A 20,446-nucleotide genomic window follows, 5' to 3' on the forward strand; every position below is an offset into this window, starting at 1 on the left:
GCAATTTTGGTGATAAGATCAAAGGAATAAATTGAAATTGATTTTTCTAAAATCGCCGAGAGACGTGTCAAGGAATAATGCATCGGCACGAAAAGAAGCCTCGAGCGTGATGCATCTAGTGTGATTATCACTTTTACAATCTAAAATACAATTCGATTTGACAATTAGTCTCATTCCCAGCAAGAGTTACGTCCTCTTGATTTAATTGGATGCCTGAACAAAGAGAGTTAAGTAGCGTATGTGGCGCTATCAAAACTTTCATATCAGTTGCGGTGCTATTTGTTGTTGGTCAGTAGTCAATCTGAGTTTCAAACGACACGCATATATCATAGTGAGATTTCCATAATATAGTCTTCTGAAAGACGGTGTGAAGGGGGTACGCCGAATATTTTTATGTAGGGATGAAGAAAATTTGGGGAGGTATTTTCTTGTGCTTTTGATTCAAGCGTATTGGTTGGCCGAAACCAACTAACTTAAACAATCTGCATCTGTCCACTGTCATTGTCGCTGCAAATGTGAGACAGGAAGTTACTATCCAAGTAGAAATAATAAAGGTTACAAGTGATGAACGCCATTTCCTTTCCCACATTATTACAAAATTGATAATTAATTATGATAATATTAAAAAATAAGGCTACATCAAAGTGACGTCACTGTAAAATTCTTCTCCAGTATTGCAAGATTAGCCTTTTTAAACGCAAATTTCCAGAAGGCAGCCCTTTTTTTAAAACAGTTTGGCCTTCAGAAATTTCAAAGAATTACGTACATGCTAACTAAAGAAAGAACAAGCAGAATATCATATAGATGACCATATGAGGAAGCACCCTGTTTATACAAGCAGAATATCATATAGAAGACCATATGAGGAAGCACCTTGTTTATACAAGCAGAATATCATATAGATGACCATATGAGGAAGCACCTTGTTTATACAAGCAGAATATCATATAGATGACCATATGAGGGAGAACCTTGTTTATACAAGCAGAATATAATATAGATGACCATATGAGGGAGAACCTTGTTTATACAAGCAGAATATCATATAGAAGACCATATGAGGAAGCCCCTTGTTTATACAAGCAGAATATCATATAGAAGACCATATGAGGAAGCCCCTTGTTTAACAAGGAGAATATCATATAGATTACCATATGAGGAAGCACCTTGTTTTAACAAGCAGAATATCATATACATGACCATATGAGGAAGCACCTTGTTTATACAAGCAGAATATCATATAGATGACCATATGAGGAAGCCCCTTGTTACACAAGGAGAATATCATATAGATAACAATATGAGGAAGCACCTTGTTTTAACAAGCAGAATATAATATAGATGACCATATGAGGAAGCACCTTGTTTATACAAACAGAATATCATATAGATGTCCATATGAGGAAGCACCTTGTTTTAACAAGCAGAATATCATATACATGACCATATGAGGAAGCACCTTGTTTATACAAGCAGAATATCATATAGATGACCATATGAGGAAGCCCCTTGTTTAACAAGGAGAATATCATATAGATGATAATATGAGGAAGCACCTTGTTTATACAAGGAGAATATAATATAGATGACAATATGAGGAAGCACCTTGTTTATACAAGCAGAATATCATATAGATGACAATATGAGGAAGCACCTTGTTTATACAAGCAGAATATCATATAGATGACCATATGAGGGAGAACCTTGTTTATACAAGCAGAATATAATATAGATGACCATATGAGGAAGCACCTTGATTATACAAGCAGAATATCATATAGATGTCCATATGAGGAAGCACCTTGTTTATACAAGCAGAATATCATATAGATGACCATATGAGGAAGCACCTTGTTTATACGAGCAGAATATCATATAGATGGCCATATGAGGAAGCACCTTGTTTATACAAGCAGAATATTATATAGATGACCATATGAGGAAGAACCTTGTTTATACAAGGAGAATATCATATAGATGACCATATGAGGAAGCACCTTGTTTATACAAGCAGAATATCATATAGATGACCATATGAGGAAGCACCTTGTTTATACAAGCAGAATGTCATATAGATGACCACATGAGGAAGCACCTTGTTTATACAAGCAGAATATTATATAGATGACCATATGAGGAAGAACCTTGTTTATACAAGGAGAATATCATATAGATGATAATATGAGGAAGCACCTTGTTTATACAAGGAGAATATAATATAGATGACAATATGAGGAAGAACCTTGTTTATACAAGCAGAATATCATATAGAAGACCATATGAGGAAGCACCTTGTTTATACAAGCAGAATATCATATAGATGACCATATGAGGAAGCACCTTGTTTATACAAGCAGAATATCATATAGATGACCATATGAGGGAGAACCTTGTTTATACAAGCAGAATATAATATAGATGACCATATGAGGGAGAACCTTGTTTATACAAGCAGAATATCATATAGAAGACCATATGAGGAAGCCCCTTGTTTATACAAGCAGAATATCATATAGAAGACCATATGAGGAAGCCCCTTGTTTAACAAGGAGAATATCATATAGATTACCATATGAGGAAGCACCTTGTTTTAACAAGCAGAATATCATATACATGACCATATGAGGAAGCACCTTGTTTATACAAGCAGAATATCATATAGATGACCATATGAGGAAGCCCCTTGTTACACAAGGAGAATATCATATAGATAACAATATGAGGAAGCACCTTGTTTTAACAAGCAGAATATAATATAGATGACCATATGAGGAAGCACCTTGTTTATACAAACAGAATATCATATAGATGTCCATATGAGGAAGCACCTTGTTTTAACAAGCAGAATATCATATACATGACCATATGAGGAAGCACCTTGTTTATACAAGCAGAATATCATATAGATGACCATATGAGGAAGCCCCTTGTTTAACAAGGAGAATATCATATAGATGATAATATGAGGAAGCACCTTGTTTATACAAGGAGAATATAATATAGATGACAATATGAGGCAGCACCTTGTTTATACAAGCAGAATATCATATAGATGACCATATGAGGAAGCACCTTGTTTATACAAGCAGAATATCATATAGATGACCATATGAGGGAGAACCTTGTTTATACAAGCAGAATATAATATAGATGACCATATGAGGAAGCACCTTGATTATACAAGCAGAATATCATATAGATGTCCATATGAGGAAGCACCTTGTTTATACAAGCAGAATATCATATAGATGACCATATGAGGAAGCACCTTGTTTATACGAGCAGAATATCATATAGATGGCCATATGAGGAAGCACCTTGTTTATACAAGCAGAATATTATATAGATGACCATATGAGGAAGAACCTTGTTTATACAAGGAGAATATCATATAGATGACCATATGAGGAAGCACCTTGTTTATACAAGCAGAATATCATATAGATGACCATATGAGGAAGCACCTTGTTTATACAAGCAGAATGTCATATAGATGACCACATGAGGAAGCACCTTGTTTATACAAGCAGAATATTATATAGATGACCATATGAGGAAGAACCTTGTTTATACAAGGAGAATATCATATAGATGATAATATGAGGAAGCACCTTGTTTATACAAGGAGAATATAATATAGATGACAATATGAGGAAGAACCTTGTTTATACAAGCAGAATATCATATAGATGACCATATGAGGAAGCACCTTGTTTATACAAGGAGAATATAATATAGATGACCATATGAGGAAGCACCTTGTTTATACAAGCAGAATATAATATAGATGACCATATGAGGAAGCACCTTGATTATACAAGCAGAATATCATATAGATGTCCATATGAGGAAGCACCTTGTTTATACAAGCAGAATATCATATAGATGACCATATGAGGAAGCACCTTGTTTATACAAGCAGAATATAATATAGATGACCATATGAGGAAGCACCTTGATTATACAAGCAGAATATCATATAGATGTCCATATGAGGAAGCACCTTGTTTATACAAGCAGAATATCATATAGATGACCATATGAGGAAGCACCTTGTTTATACAAGCAGAATATCATATAGATGACCATATGAGGAAGCACCTTGTTTATACAAGCAGAATATCATATAGATGACCATATGAGGAAGAACCTTGTTTATACAAGGAGTATATTGTATAGATGACCATATGAGGAAGCACCTTGTTTTAACAAGCAGAATATTATATAGATGACCATATGAGGAAGCACCTTGTTTATACAAGCAGAATATCATATAGATGACCATATGAGGAAGCACCTTGTTTATACAAGCAGAATATCATATAGATGACCATATGAGGAAGCACCTTGTTTATACAAGCAGAATATTGTATAGATGACCATATGAGGAAGCACCTTGTTTTAACAAGCAGAATATTATATAGATGACCATATGAGGATGCACCTTGTTTATACAAGCAGAATATCATATAGATGACTATATGAGGAAGCACCTTGTTTATACAAGGAGAATATCATATAGATGATCATATGAGGAAACACCTTGTTTTAACAAGCAGAATATCATATAGATGACCATATGAGGAAGCACCTTGTTTATACAAGCAGAATATCATATAGATGTCCATATGAGGAAGCACCTTGTTTATACAAGGAGAATATCATATAGATGACCATATGAGAAAGCACCTTGTTTATACAAGCAGAATATCATTTAGATGACCATATGAGGAAGCACCTTGTTTATACAAGCAGAATATCATATAGATGATAATATGAGGAAGCACCTTGTTTATACAAGCAGAATATCATATAGATGACAATATGAGGAAGAACCTTGTTTATACAAGCAGAATATCATATAGATGACCATATGAGGAAGCACCTTGTTTTAACAAGCAGAATATCATATACATGACCATATGAGGAAGCACCTTGTTTTAACAAGCAGAATATCATATAGATGACCATATGAGGAAGCACCTTGTTTATACAAGCAGAATATCATATAGATGACCATATGAGGAAGCACCTTGATTATACAAGCAGAATATCATATAGATGTCCATATGAGGAAGCACCTTGTTTATACAAGGAGAATATAATATAGATGACCATATGAGGAAGCACCTTGTTTATACAAGCAGAATATAATATAGATGACCATATGAGGAAGCACCTTGATTATACAAGCAGAATATCATATAGATGTCCATATGAGGAAGCACCTTGTTTATACAAGCAGAATATCATATAGATGACCATATGAGGAAGCACCTTGTTTATACAAGCAGAATATCATATAGATGACCATATGAGGAAGCACCTTGTTTATACAAGCAGAATATCATATAGATGACCATATGAGGAAGAACCTTGTTTATACAAGGAGAATATTGTATAGATGACCATATGAGGAAGCACCTTGTTTTAACAAGCAGAATATTATATAGATGACCATATGAGGAAGCACCTTGTTTATACAAGCAGAATATCATATAGATGACCATATGAGGAAGCACCTTGTTTATACAAGCAGAATATCATATAGATGACCATATGAGGAAGCACCTTGTTTATACAAGCAGAATATTGTATAGATGACCATATGAGGAAGCACCTTGTTTTAACAAGCAGAATATTATATAGATGACCATATGAGGATGCACCTTGTTTATACAAGCAGAATATCATATAGATGACTATATGAGGAAGCACCTTGTTTATACAAGGAGAATATCATATAGATGATCATATGAGGAAACACCTTGTTTTAACAAGCAGAATATCATATAGATGACCATATGAGGAAGCACCTTGTTTATACAAGCAGAATATCATATAGATGTCCATATGAGGAAGCAACTTGTTTATACAAGGAGAATATCATATAGATGACCATATGAGAAAGCACCTTGTTTATACAAGCAGAATATCATTTAGATGACCATATGAGGAAGCACCTTGTTTATACAAGCAGAATATCATATAGATGATAATATGAGGAAGCACCTTGTTTATACAAGCAGAATATCATATAGATGACCATATGAGGAAGCACCTTGTTTTAACAAGCAGAATATCATATACATGACCATATGAGGAAGCACCTTGTTTTAACAAGCAGAATATCATATAGATGACCATATGAGGAAGCACCTTGTTTATACAAGCAGAATATCATATAGATGACCATATGAGGGAGACCGTTGTTTATACAAGCAGAATATAATATAGATGACCATATGAGGGAGAACGTTGTTTATACAAGCAGAATATAATATAGATGACTATATGAGGAAGCACCTTGTTTATACAAGCAGAATATCATATAGATGACCATATGAGGAAGCACCTTGTTTATACAAGCAGAATATTATATAGATGACCATATGAGGAAGCACCTTGTTTATACAAGCAGAATATTATATAGATGACCATATGAGGAAGCACCTTGTTTTAACAAGCAGAATATTATATGGATGACCATATGAGGATGCACCTTGTTTATACAAGCAGAATATCATATAGATGACTATATGAGGAAGCACCTTGTTTATACAAGGAGAATATCATATAGATGATCATATGAGGAAACACCTTGTTTTAACAAGCAGAATATCATATAGATTACCATATGAGGAAGCACCTTGTTTATACAAGCAGAATATCATATAGATGACCATATGAGAAAGCACCTTGTTTATACAAGCAGAATATCATATAGATGACCATATAAGGAAGCACCTTGTTTTAACAAGCAGAATATCATATACATGACCATATGAGGAAGCACATTGTTTTAACAAGCAGAATATCATATAGATGACCATATGAGGAAGCACCTTGTTTTAACAAGCAGAATATCATATAGATGACCATATGAGGAAGCACCTTGTTTTAACAAGCAGAATATCATATAGATGACCACATGAGGAAGCACCTTGTTTATACAAGGAGAATATCATATAGATGATCATATGAGGAAGCACCTTGTTTATACAAGCAGAATATCATATAGATGACCATATGAGAGAGAACGTTGTTTATACAAGCAGAATATAATATAGATGACCATATGAGGAAGCACCTTGTTTTAACAAGCAGAATATCATATAGATGACCACATGAGGAAGCACCTTGTTTATACAAGCAGAATATCATATAAATGATCATATGAGGAAGCACCTTGTTTATACAAGGAGAATATAATATAGATGACCATATGAGGAAGCACCTTGTTTATACAAGCAGAATATCATATAGATGACCATATGAGGAAGCACCTTGTTTATACAAGCAGAATATCATATAGATGTCCATATGAGGAAGCACCTTGTTTATACAAGCAGAATATCATATAGATGACCATATGAGGAAGCACCTTGTTTATACAAGCAGAATATCATATAGATGTCCATATGAGGAAACACCTTGTTTATACAAGCAGAATATCATATAGATGACCATATGAGGAAGCACCTTGTTTATACAAGGAGAATATCATATAGATGACCATATGAGGAAGCACCTTGTTTATACAAGCAGAATATCATATAGATGACTATATGAGGAAGCATCTTGTTTTAATAAGCAGAATATCATATAGATGACCATATGAGGAAGCATCTTGTTTTAATAAGCAGAATATCATATAGATGACCATATGAGGAAGCACCTTGTTTTAACAAGCAGAATATCATATAGATAAATTACAAAATTCCAATTCGTTTCAATAAGAGTTTTTTTTTTGTTGTTGGTGGTTTTTTTCTTTCAAGGTTTAATCACACCATTCAATTTGCCACCCGATTCCACCTATCGAACAATTAATTCAAACAATCAGTTATTGGTGATGCAACTAAAATAAAAATCGATATCAAGCTCAAATTTACAAGGAATAAAGTGATGGTACTGATTTGATATTAGAGTTTTATAAGATTATCGTGGCGTTTGCTTTCGAATCAGAAACACAAAAAACGCAAAATGATACACTTATTTTTGATTTCTAAAATCAATAAAAATAAAAGTGCTAATATGTGCTCCAGAGGTGAGAACATGACTTTACAGGATTAATATCACTATTCAGGCATCCCCAAACATCCCTGCTAGCTTCCTATTAAAATAAGAAATGTTAGTTTCATAAAGTATGAGTTTCATGAAATGTTTCTGTGGAACGGACTGGAATTAAACTTGGCACATCTAGGTTATCAGTTTTTGTCGTTAACCACATAACTACCGTTATTCCACACAATCTTTTCTGTCCTCTGTCGGTGGAGAGATATCGTTCTAGACCGATGCAAATTTTATTTTTGTCCTCATCGAGAATCTCTATTTGGGGAAAGCGCTGTTTCGCCACAGTAAATAGTTACCTAACTCTTTTTTTTCTACCTCTTTTCTCACAGCTTGGCATGTAAATAAACATTTGTGTAACACTTTTGAAAAATACCAATCGATAAAGTCACTTTAGAGCAATTTTAATCAATGTTTTATTTGTAGAAAACTAGCTAGTTTTTAAACATTTTTTTAAGTTAATTTTCTTTATTTAATGGCACATTATGTGTTAGTGTTTCTTGCGTTTCCTGCCTTGCTTTCAGCGGTGATTTTCTTTCCCGGTCAAAGTTAATTACTATCGACGCCGTCCGCTACAAAGATTTATCTCTTGGCGACCTTTTATCACAGAATCTTACAAATTATTTCTACGTGCCCGAAACCAAACGAGAATAATTTGCTTATCTTAATATAGTTAGTTTTAAGAAAATCAAATTTGTATTTTTTCGAAAAATAATTTTTGTAAACCAAAGTTTTTTTCTTTTTTATTGTATATACTAAATGATTTGACATATTGGTAGGGTTTAATAAAAGAAAATTACAAGAAATAAATTATGATAAAATGGTAGTAGTTTCCATATAACTTTACACATGATTATTTACAAGGAACTCAAAATGTGGAAGATTTGTGCAAAGTTTGTCCCAAATGCACCACAACTCCATTCTTGTCACAGACTATTTGACCAAAATCGGCATCAAGATAGTTTTTTCACCCTCCCTATAGTCCAGACCTTTCTCCCTGTTACTTTTGATTATTCTTAATCTCAAGGAAAACCTTGGAGGCTGATTTTGACAATTGGGGAGATAGAGAGGTTGTGACGAGAATCATTGACACGCCCACATATGAGAACTTCCATGGGGCCTTCTAGAAGCTATTGGAACAGTACAAGAAGTGCGTTGCAACCGGAGGAGATTACTTCGAAAGGGATTAGGGTTTCATGCGTGTACTATCAATGCAAGTGCTCATACAAAAATGTCTGGAAACTTACTGAAGGCACCTCGTACACATAATGCTATTCTGATTTATTTCATTTGAAGGATGAATAAAATGTTTCTATTCTTTCAAATATTAATATAAGGGTCGTTCCAAAAATAAACCTACTTCCTACGAAGACGAGAGTGATACCATCCATTCTTTCAGGAGTTTTGACCCATGGATGCTGCAATTGTCTTGATGTAGAATGAAATCATTCTTTTTTTCTGTAGTTGGAGGATTCGACATTGCTATCCTGTCGCGGTTAACCTGATGAAGGCCTGAGGAATAATTGGCTGAAACGTCATGAAAACAACAACTAGAAGATGAGGATGATAGTCCAAATAATTAAATTAAAAAAATTATACAAATTTACTCATCTCTAAAATAATTCCAACCTAATTCAATAATATTGCTACGTTGTTTAATGTCGTTTCAATAATGAAAAATATGTTTTCATTTTCCAAATCTACATACGTTATTTTTGTTTCCTACATCGTTTGAAATAATTATTAATTTCCAGACGTCTATATAAGGCAATTCTATTTTGTATTATTTGTAGAATTAAAAATAGAATTTTTATTTTATAAAAATACAACTACGGATATCCATGACAAATAGCGCCTTACCTTAGAATTTTTCTTTCAACCTCCTCGGCTTTACATTAACAGGAAATATGAATTGGAATAAACACATTGAGGACATTACGAAGGCTGCCGATAGGAAAGTGGACTCCCTCTATCATACTAGAAAACTACTCACACCTAAGAGTATCCTGTACCTCAACAGGGCCACCATTCGCTCATTCATGGAGTATTGTTTCCACATCTGGGCTGGTGCATCTACCACTTGTCTCTCCCTCTTGGATAGGGTCCAAAAAAGGGTCTTCAATCTAATAGGCCCCACTTTGTCAACTAGGCTCCAAACCCTGTCACATCGCCGCAATGTTGCACCCCTGTGCCCGTTTTACAAGTGTTTTAATGGAATGTGCTCTGATCAACTCATTGCACTTGTACCCCCTCGACATACATATCCCAGACAAACCTGCTTAGCAACACAACTCACACCTTTTCATTGCTGAGGTCCCTAAATGTTCTACTATAATTGCTTCTTTCCTAGAACGGCTAGACTTTGGAATTCCCTTTCCGATACTTGTTTCCCAAACTGTACTGATATGCAGGTCCAAATGCAACGTAAGTCAACATCTTAATCTTTCTCAAGCATGGTCGCCGATCACGTCCAAGTGGCAGTGTGCCTTGTTTGTGTTGAAAGGGAGTCAAAAAATAAAAACAACATCCGATGTTTTATATGGTTTTCATACTTGAAAATGTATATGATTTTCCAAATGTAAATATTGTTTTGTTGGGTTTTTCTTTTTCAGTTATCCATATGGATTGGATAGACCAACATAATGGTTTTATTGCAATATTATATGCAAGTTTCAAAAAATAAAACTTTTTCATTGTGAAACCGACATAAAACAAAATAGCATTTTATATAAATCTGAATAATAAAAATATCTTCTTTAAATGATTTTTTCCTAATTTTCTACAAATGTTTAAAGTTATTTTATCCCACCCTGTACATCAGCAAACGTATTTTCTATGTTTACTTTGTTACATATCATCAATTGACACGAGCAAAATTTTACCGTTTTGTTTTACGGTATATATCATTTTCCGGTTGTTTACTGTCCGTTTGATAAAATAATTTATATTTTGAAATTCGAATATCTTTAAATATTCTTTTTCTTACAAAGGCATGTTATCTATATGAATTATGTGTGCATTTTTTTGCTTTAAAATAAATGCTTTATGAAGGATACATTCTATTGAATCCATAGATTGGATTCTGACAGGTACTACTACTACTACTACTACTAAGAGTGAACCTAGGAATAAAAGTAACTAAAGTGTACCTTGGAACTACCCCTCTCAAATCATCCAAATTGGGGCTTACAACGAGATGCAATTTTATGTTCTACCTAGAGGGGATGTGAATATAGAGAACTTGGGTAGTTGATTGGGTTAGGAAATAGGATAGAAAGAAAAAAGAAATTTAAAAACGATGTTGAAAGATGGAATTCCAAGCGTAAAATGGAGTGAGGGAAAACATCTTGTCCACTATCATCCAAATCACATTAAACCGGTATAAAACCACTTTATGTAAAAATCTAAAACTACAACTTAAACCTAATAAACTAGCCAACGATGTACTAGATCGATAGTTTTCGACACAGAAAACAATTCTTTTGTTGGAAACATCACTAATGATGTGTTAGAACTAAAGAATGAAAGAGTTGCGAGGCTGTCGAAAATAAACCCAAGGTACATTTTCTACTTTATTTTAAGTGTTATTCTAGTGTCACGCACTCATCCAAGCTTTGTCAGATGTGAAACAGAACTATTGTTACTGAAAATTAAATTCTATTTGGCCTGTTAAGCGATTCGATAAAAGACTATTAGAGTAGATAATATTCTGGCATCTAGTGTATTTACAGTAGAGGGGTAGAATCTTGCTGCTAGTTTGGTTGTGTGGGGAAAATGGCTTACCGTAAAAACGTCCTCGTGTCTGTCTGTCCTGTGAGTCGCACGCGTCGAGAAAGAAAGAAAGAGTCCATCATGGCGGCCGTGAAGTTTTGTAGTGAACGAAGTCTCGCGGGATCACGTGTGCGTGCCTCATAAAAACAGGTCACTTGTGGGTGGGAGAAGAAGGAGAAATCATTTGACGTTTGAGAAGCGGCAAAGTCAGTTGGAAGAATTTGTGTGAGCAGTGATTTTTGTCTGTTGATTGACTGTAAGTTGATCAGAGTTATTTTTGCTGAGGGGATTCAAGTGGACTAAGTTCACTAAAGAACGTAAATTTGTAACGCAAACACCGCAGCGATGTGACACTGCAGCGACGAGACACTGCAGCGACGAGACGCCGCAGCGACGAGACGCCGCAGCGACGAGACAGGGACTGGAACTGTTTTATGAAAATCGCTGGAGACATCAGCAGCCAGCTGTAAGGAGCTAACATAAGTGAAAGATGATTATCGGAAAGACAGAAGATGCCTATTGACCTTAGTTTTCGAAATATCACGGCTACAGGAAGGAAGAAAACTATGCAGTTTTTTTAGAAAGAATCTACTGGAATAGGAAACTGTATACAATAGGGAGATATCAAAACAGTGAATTGGTGATGACCAATAGACCAACGAATCAAACGAGCTGGAACAAAGGAAGCGAATAATAGATCAGATAATTCTAAAGAACACGTCCTATGATATTATTTATAAAAAAGACAAACCAGCAACATCATACCGTGAGAGAGAGAGAGACTAAAGTGAAGATGAAAGGATGGATCCAATCAAATTAGAGATACATTTTTGTACCTAATCAAATAGGACATAGATTCACCAATCAAAAATATGAAAACAACACTCCATAATGGTCTGATCGTAGATTTGTAGAGATAGAGAATAGGCTCATGTATGAGAAAGAGGTTAGAGCGACTGAGAGAATCCATTTTACGATGCTACGAACGATAGATTGTTATCGATTTTAATGCAGTACGACTGTGTGTGCAGAACAAAGTGTTTATTAGTGTTGACCGGACAAAGTAGACGAAATTGATGACAAAATGTTTGATTTCTATATTTACAGAAAAACAAAAACGTATTTGTTTAATTGTTAAAGTAAATATTACACTCGACAAGACGAACAGTCGATTCTGTTATTAGAAAAGCTTTAATAGAAGTGTTATTTAGCACTGAGAATTATCCTACTTGTAAGTGTTCTTGTACAATTCATATATTAACTCTAAACAATATTATATACGTTGTACGAAATATGAAATCGTCTTCTATCAAAGTTAATTGGTTATTATGTCACATTATTTATGGGAATGTCACATTATTTATGGGAATGCAAGTAGTTTCAGACAACGACTAATAGGAGTATTGGGGTTTTAAAAGAATGGTAATTGTTAAATATCCAACTGTCAGGAAATATCAATTGACAGTAATTACCTCCTTTGCCTTTTACAGCAGAATATATGTGACAAGTTCGGAAAGTCGAGATCAAAAAGCAACCAAATAAGACGAAGTTAGCTGTGGATTACAAAAATATGCCTGAATGGCAATGTTGGTATTTCCTGTGAAGGGCACCTTAAACTATTAGCAATAAACCAATCTCTTTCTACTGTCTACTTGTATAAGAGAGTTGAAAAGTACCACGTAGGTTTGGAAACAATGTACATTATCAAATTTTAAAGGAATAGCCTCTTTATCTCTTCCTTCCGGGGGGAGGGTATATTGCCTGTCACCTGATGTTCCTTTGATGGGTTCGAACATGGTTGTTTTTGCACCCACCCAGAATACCCCTTTTGGAGTTAGCTGGTATTCCCATATTAAACTGGTGGCAGACAGTACCAACATCAGCACCAACAACAACAGCCGCAGTTCATTAAAATATTTGATACTCATTGATGGAGATACTTAATACTTACGCGTCAACTATACTCAATGTCGAGTTGTTACACAATCAAACTTCAAACACTTAGAAAGTGTCACCTTGGGAGCTGAGCACTTGCTAGTATTGGTTGCATAAACGAGAACTCAGTGAGAACCCGAACTTGCCAAAATAAATCATTGTCAGTCAGGACACTACTTGTAGTAGACTCCTTGCAGATAAACTAAATATAGCCTTGACCACAGGTATTTCGACAAACAACACTAGACATAGTTACAGAATGTAAAATAACAACAAGTGTACACGCATACGAACAAGAAAAAAAACACCTTCGTCTTGACACTATAAAGTCTGTTTACTGCTTTACTTTTTGTTATTCTATCAAGTAATAAAAAATGTTTATGTATTTAAGAATGAATAGATTCTGCCAATACATTTGATATTAACAAACAACTTTGTCTCAAATGACGTTCTGATGCAAGTAAATAATCATGAAAAAAAACAAAATCTCAAAAAAAATCAATTTATTTTTTCTTAAAAGGACATGTTATTCCATCTTCAGCAAAGAAGTCAAATGACATTTATTAATCACCTAACTCTACAAAACAGTTTCTAAGTTGACATTAGTTTAAGATGCGATTAATTTCTATGACAAACACCTGCTGAACTTACAACCTGGCCCTTAGAAACTTCATAAATTATTACTGAAATTTAAACGAAACAGGCACACTAGAGTAAATCAAGAAAGGTGCAAAACGTTTTCACTTGCAACCACGAAATATATCCGTATCCTTCGTTCGAAGAGAAATTGATAGATCTGGTGTCAACCGGTACAGAAAAGACGCATCCTTCATAAGATGCATCAATTAACCCTACGCGTCCAGCCATGAATATGTTTTGTTTCATCTTAGGTAAGACATCGACAAGGAATGCTATTAGATAATAAAACATGACAATCATCCGATAATACTATTTCAAACTTAAGCATGACAGATGAGCGAAAATGCCATTTCAGGATAATGAATAACAGACCGATGGAAATGCTATTTCAAACTTGAGCATTACAGATCGAGAAATATCATATTTCAAAATAATGACCATTAAAAATCCTAGTATATACTTAAGAAAGACAGATCAAGAAAATGCTATTACAAAATGAAGTATGCATAACCAACGAAAATGCTATTTCAAAATAAAACATTGCAAATATATCAGACAGGGACCCATTTTCGTGATTTTTGGCGCATATAAAATATGATGAGTCCATTCATGTTACGCGTTGAATGATGGACATTTTACAGATGATCCTTGCTAAAAATATACCAAAAACAGATAAAATGCAGATTTTAATTTTAATAAAAACTCCCATTTCATCACTTCCCCAAGAGAATGGAAAACATTTATATCATAAAATGATAGTTTTCATTATGTCTCTGGTTCAACATAAATTCACAAAGGTTTCGTGATGCGTTCCACAATGGTGTTTAGTATGATTTTTTGTACAGTCTAACATCAAGTTAAACCTAACTCGATGCATGTTAAGAAAGAACTAACAAAAGTAGGTCAAAGGCATGCGCGCGAACTGCGCAGGGGTGATAATGCATTTTTAACAAAATTCACGGAAATGAATACTTTCACACCGTAAAGCATATATGAATGCCTTATATATGTGAAATCAGGCAAGATTGATCAGATTTCTAACACCTTTTTTATAACCAACAATCACGAGGTTGTCTCCTCAGCAACCGACAAGGCTAACATGCTTGCCAGTCGGTTTGCCTCAAACTCCACACTGGACTCTTCCGACCACCCTCTACCTGACTTTCCTATGCGGACAGACGCCACGCTAGACGATCTGAAAACCACCCCTACTCAGGTACATGCTATCATAAAAAAACTTGACACTTAAAAAACACGTGGACCCGATCTTATCCCAGCTGTGCTATTAAAAAAGTGCTCAGCCGAAGTAGCTCCAGTTCTTTCCAAACTCTACAACAAATGCCTTAATGAAGCTTGTTTTCCGGGCTGTTGGAAAACTGCTTCTCTTGTACCAGTATTCAAGAATTCTGGCGAAAGGACTGGCCCATCAAATTATCGCCCCATTAGCCTCCTCCCACTTTTTGCCAAAATATTTGAGACCTTTATTAACCATGCTCTAGTCAATTACCTTATAGATGCTAAACTTCTGACTGACAAACAATATCGATTTAGACAAGCCCGTTCCACAGCAGACATCCTAACTGTAATCTCTGAACGTATATACCATTCACTGGACAAAGCGGGGGAGGGCAGAGCGGTAGCTCTAAATATATCTAAGGCTTTTGACAGGGTATGGCATGAGGGTCTCCTCAGGAAAATTAGATCATACGGTATCACTGGTAGAATACTTAACAAAATTAAATCCTTCTTAGATAAGAGAAAAATCCAGGTTGTCCTCGACGGTCGTACATATAAACAATATGATATAAATGTGGGGGTGGCCTAGGGTTCTATCCTTGGACCTCTTGTTCCTGATATTCATAAATGACCTCCCTGACAAAATTGCCTCTGAGATGGGTATATATGTTGATGACACTACACTCTATGGCAGACACGACAGGAAGACGAATGAACACATTTCTAAAGAAATGACAGAAACACTAGAGGAAGACCTCCAATCTGTTGTGGAATGGGGACAAAAGTGGTTGGTCGCGTTCAATGCTGCCAAGACTAAACTAGTTTCATTCAATAATTACAAAAAAACCCTCTCTACCACCAATAGCAATGGCCAACGACTCTTTATCTGAGAGTACATCTTTCAAACTCCTTGGCCTAACGTTCAAAGGAAACATGAGTTGGAACAATTGCATTGAAGGCATTGCCAGGGCCGCTGCAAGAAAGGTGGGCTCTCTCTACCGTGCTAGACAACTACTAACACCCGAAAGTATCCTGTACCTCTATAAGGCCACGATTCGCCCATGTATGAAGTATTGCTGTCACATCTGGGCTGGTGCATCTGCTACTAGTCTCTCGCTCCTTGACAGGGTTCAAAAGAGACTCGCAAACCTGATAGGCCCTGAACTGCTATCTAAGCTTCAGCCTCTGTCCCATCGACGAAATGTTGCATCCCTCTGCCTTTTCTACAAGTATTTTAGTGGGGAATGCTCTGACGAACTGCAATCACTTGTGCCCCCACAACGTGAGCACCCTCGACAAACCCGACAGGTTGCTAAATCCCACCCCCACACTGTAGAGATCCCTAGATGTAAAAGATCTTTTTACTCCAATAGTTTCTTCCCCAGAACCGCTAGACTCTGGAATTCCATTCCAGGTCCCTGCTTCCCAACAGTACTGACGTGCAGAAGTTCAAGTGTAACGTGAACCGACATCTTGCTGCCCAAACCCTACATAGTACCCCAGTAGTTGTTGCCCCTGATAGTAGCCCCCTACATCAAAGTGGCAATGTAACTTGTTTGGGGTGAAAATGTAATAAAAAAAAAAAATTTTTTTTAAAGAACTAAAGATATACTTGTTGCCAGAACAGATTTTTTCGCACCACTTTTATATCTCATATCGAAGATTAAAATCAACATATACTATTATTAAACCTTGTGTAGGATTCTCATTTGGATTTTGATCCAAATCCATTCTACAAAATTAATCAAATTTAAGGTTAAGGAAGCTTAAGAATAAATTCAAATTCGGATAATATTGTTTCATTTGTGTCTAATGTCTAAGAATCAAATGTAATGTAAATCTGAAATCTGCACAAGCAGAAAGCTCCGGCCTATGAAGTCATTCGAAATGAAGGTTTCTTTTTAAAACACAATTGAACCATGATACTTGACCTTTGTATGTTTTAACTTTAATTCAAGTGATTATGTAAAAATAATTTCATAAAATCAACAGTTGGTTCTTTGATATGACAGGGGTGCGTTCAAAATGAATGTTCCTGTTTAGAACACAATTGAACCATGATACTTGACTTTTTGCATTTAAATTTCAAGTGAAGCCATTATAGATAGCAATAATTTTATAAATTCAACAGTGGATTCTCTACAATGTAATGCAGACGTATTGCGAGGGGAAGACCTTAACAAGAGCAATCAATCAATCAATTTGATTAAAAAATGAACGATTTCATCGATTTCGATGGCAATACAACTATTGGAGAGTAAAATATTTGTTGATCGTCACTCAATCACGGACAGCATCGGGTTTCCTTGCTAGTACAGATTAAATTTAAGCGATACTGCCCGACCGAGAGAGACGTGAGATAGTAGCGGTGCATTTTAAAGAAATTATATCCCATCCGTTCAGGAAACAAACAATTGCAGAAAAAATAGTGAAAAAAAAATAACGATTTTACGAAAACGATTTTGACTAATAATTTATGGTGTGAAGACAGTTTCACTGTTTTTATGAGCCGGAGAGTTTGTTAAGATCATCAATCACAAATGCCCAAGCAGAAAAAGAACGGATCAATTCTTAACATACGCCCATTCAATCAGCACATTTTGCGATTACTATGTCATTATAGACTTAATCCTGACAGCTCAAATACAAGCTTATTTCTAGGAATCGTGACAAACCAACGAACCTATCTACGGTTTTCTGATACGACATTTCATCGTTTCTGTCCTTAATCAGTGTAGGATAAAAAAATACAAATTGCCTTTGGTCTAGAAATTCTTCCAGACCAAAGGTAATTTGTATTTTTTTATCTTAATCCCAAAGTACCCCTTTTGGGGGAGTTAGATTTTCTCTGCATTAAAAACAGACTGTGTCTAATTCTGTCCTCATGGGGAGTCAAGTAAATAGGGAGAAGACGGTGTCAAACTTAACTCTGACATATTTACATTTACATATGACAAATAAACAAAGTAAACGTTGAATAGAGAGTAATTCTTTATACTTGAAATTTTTATTGAAATATGATTCTTACAAAAAATGAACCGGAAGTGCGAAAGTTGTGGGGTTGAATCTGTTTTCTTTAAGTCCTCACATTCCATGAGAGATATTTTTGACGATGAGAAAAATGCTGTTTTCTGGGTCAGTTTTTGCATTTAGTGATTTGTGGATATTTTAAATCTTCTCATAGTCTATCAATCTATCCATCTCGGTAACTCTAATCTCCAAATAGTTTTTAGCCTTGTCGGTTCATTTAGTAAAAAAGCTTCATCTGAAATCAGTTGACGCGATTCCCAGGTGTCTTGAACAGCTAAAGCTGAATGCTGGTAGGCATGTTGAATTCTAAAACCTCCTACGTTACACTTTCTGATATTCATTTTTTATAGGAATTATATTTCAGTAATAAATTACAAGCACTTAATAATAGGGAGTTACTTTCCAATCACTCTGTAATTTATACTGAAATTCAAAGACTTTGCCCCATTCTTGAGGGGTAAAATGTTCAGCTTTTTCAGTTCATTTCAATGTGACAAACAAGAAGTTGAGTTCACGCCCAACAGACAAAATTTCTTTGGGCGCATCTAAAACTCTCGAGACAATTTGTATTACTAATTTTATTTCCGTAGAGGCTCTTTTCTCCCAACACTGTTCATGGGATAAACGTCAAATCCAAATGATTTACGTGGAAACAATAAACAAACTGAACAACCGAGAAAAAAAGGCTGCAATGCGACCGAACGACATGACCAGAATATCGAGATTAAAGAACTATGAATAAAAGAAAGGAAATTATTTAAAATTATCACAACAGATTGAAATAAAATGAAGCGAAAATCAATGTATTTAAACAACGCAAAAATGCATGGGAAAATTGGTCTTTTTAAAAGTAATATTCTAATTTAGAAACAAAAAGTAATATTAAATATTACCTGGCAGTAAATATTATTTTAAAGTTAAATGCATATTTGAATTGCCAGAGGCAACGGGTTATTAGGTATGATTATTGCTGTGGTTTTAAACGGCCACAAAGGAAGGAAGAGAACAAGCACGTAGTTAAAAAGAGCTTGTATTCACTTAGTAATATGTCACCAGAGATTGCTTCTAGATTGGTCATAATGAATATCTCCGTTTCCATTATTATCATTATATCAGGGAGAGTCCTTGTAGTCACACAATAGAGTAGATAATTATTAAAAGCATTAATAACCTTTTGTGTCGGTCACACTTAAGGGTAGTTGAATCTTATTAGTTTGTACAATTATTTTACATGGGAACGATTTCAAATTAGATAAGTCAACTAATTTAAAGATATCCCAGTGAAGCCAGACGTAATGTATAATGTCTGGAGAGATTGGGACACTTGGATTAATTCTTATCAGAAGTTACTCAATTGCGATAACTCCACACTTAATAAGTAATACTTCTCTTGAGTGCGTTGTTCTAGGTTTCCAGTTTATCTTTGAAGAGTCCAAATCAATGCGGACATCACATCTTAATAGAAATTAATGTTGAGAAGTTCAATTACAAGTTGCTTAACAAACCATGAAAATCTAGTTAGGTTGTCGCTATGATGTTTCTTCTCTTAAACAAGTGTATTTTAAACTTCCGTTCAATGAGAGTGGAGTTTTAGCTTTTGTATCTTCCGCTTTAAAGTTCGTGTAAGAAACGACCAAATATAGTTTAGAAATTACACAATTCCCACGGTATAGTTAAGAGCCGATAAATCTAAAACTAATAAAATATTTTTAAAATATACTTCTACTAAACGCATAAAAATGTAATTCTCTACCAGATCAACATT

The 20,446-nt window shown here is 34.9% G+C and overlaps 1 protein-coding gene across 10 annotated transcripts in view; it reads right to left on the reverse strand.

Annotated features, from left to right (window-relative positions):
* LOC145255699 (agrin-like) overlaps positions 1 to 20,446 on the reverse strand; it is a 2,182,525-nt gene that overhangs the window by 2,129,557 nt on the left and 32,522 nt on the right. The gene's annotated exons all lie outside the window — the stretch shown is intronic.

This window comes from Euprymna scolopes, chromosome 31 (genome assembly GCF_053919585.1).
Source record: "Euprymna scolopes isolate OS-2025 chromosome 31, ASM5391958v1, whole genome shotgun sequence".
Lineage (NCBI taxonomy): Eukaryota > Metazoa > Mollusca > Cephalopoda > Sepiida > Sepiolidae > Euprymna > Euprymna scolopes.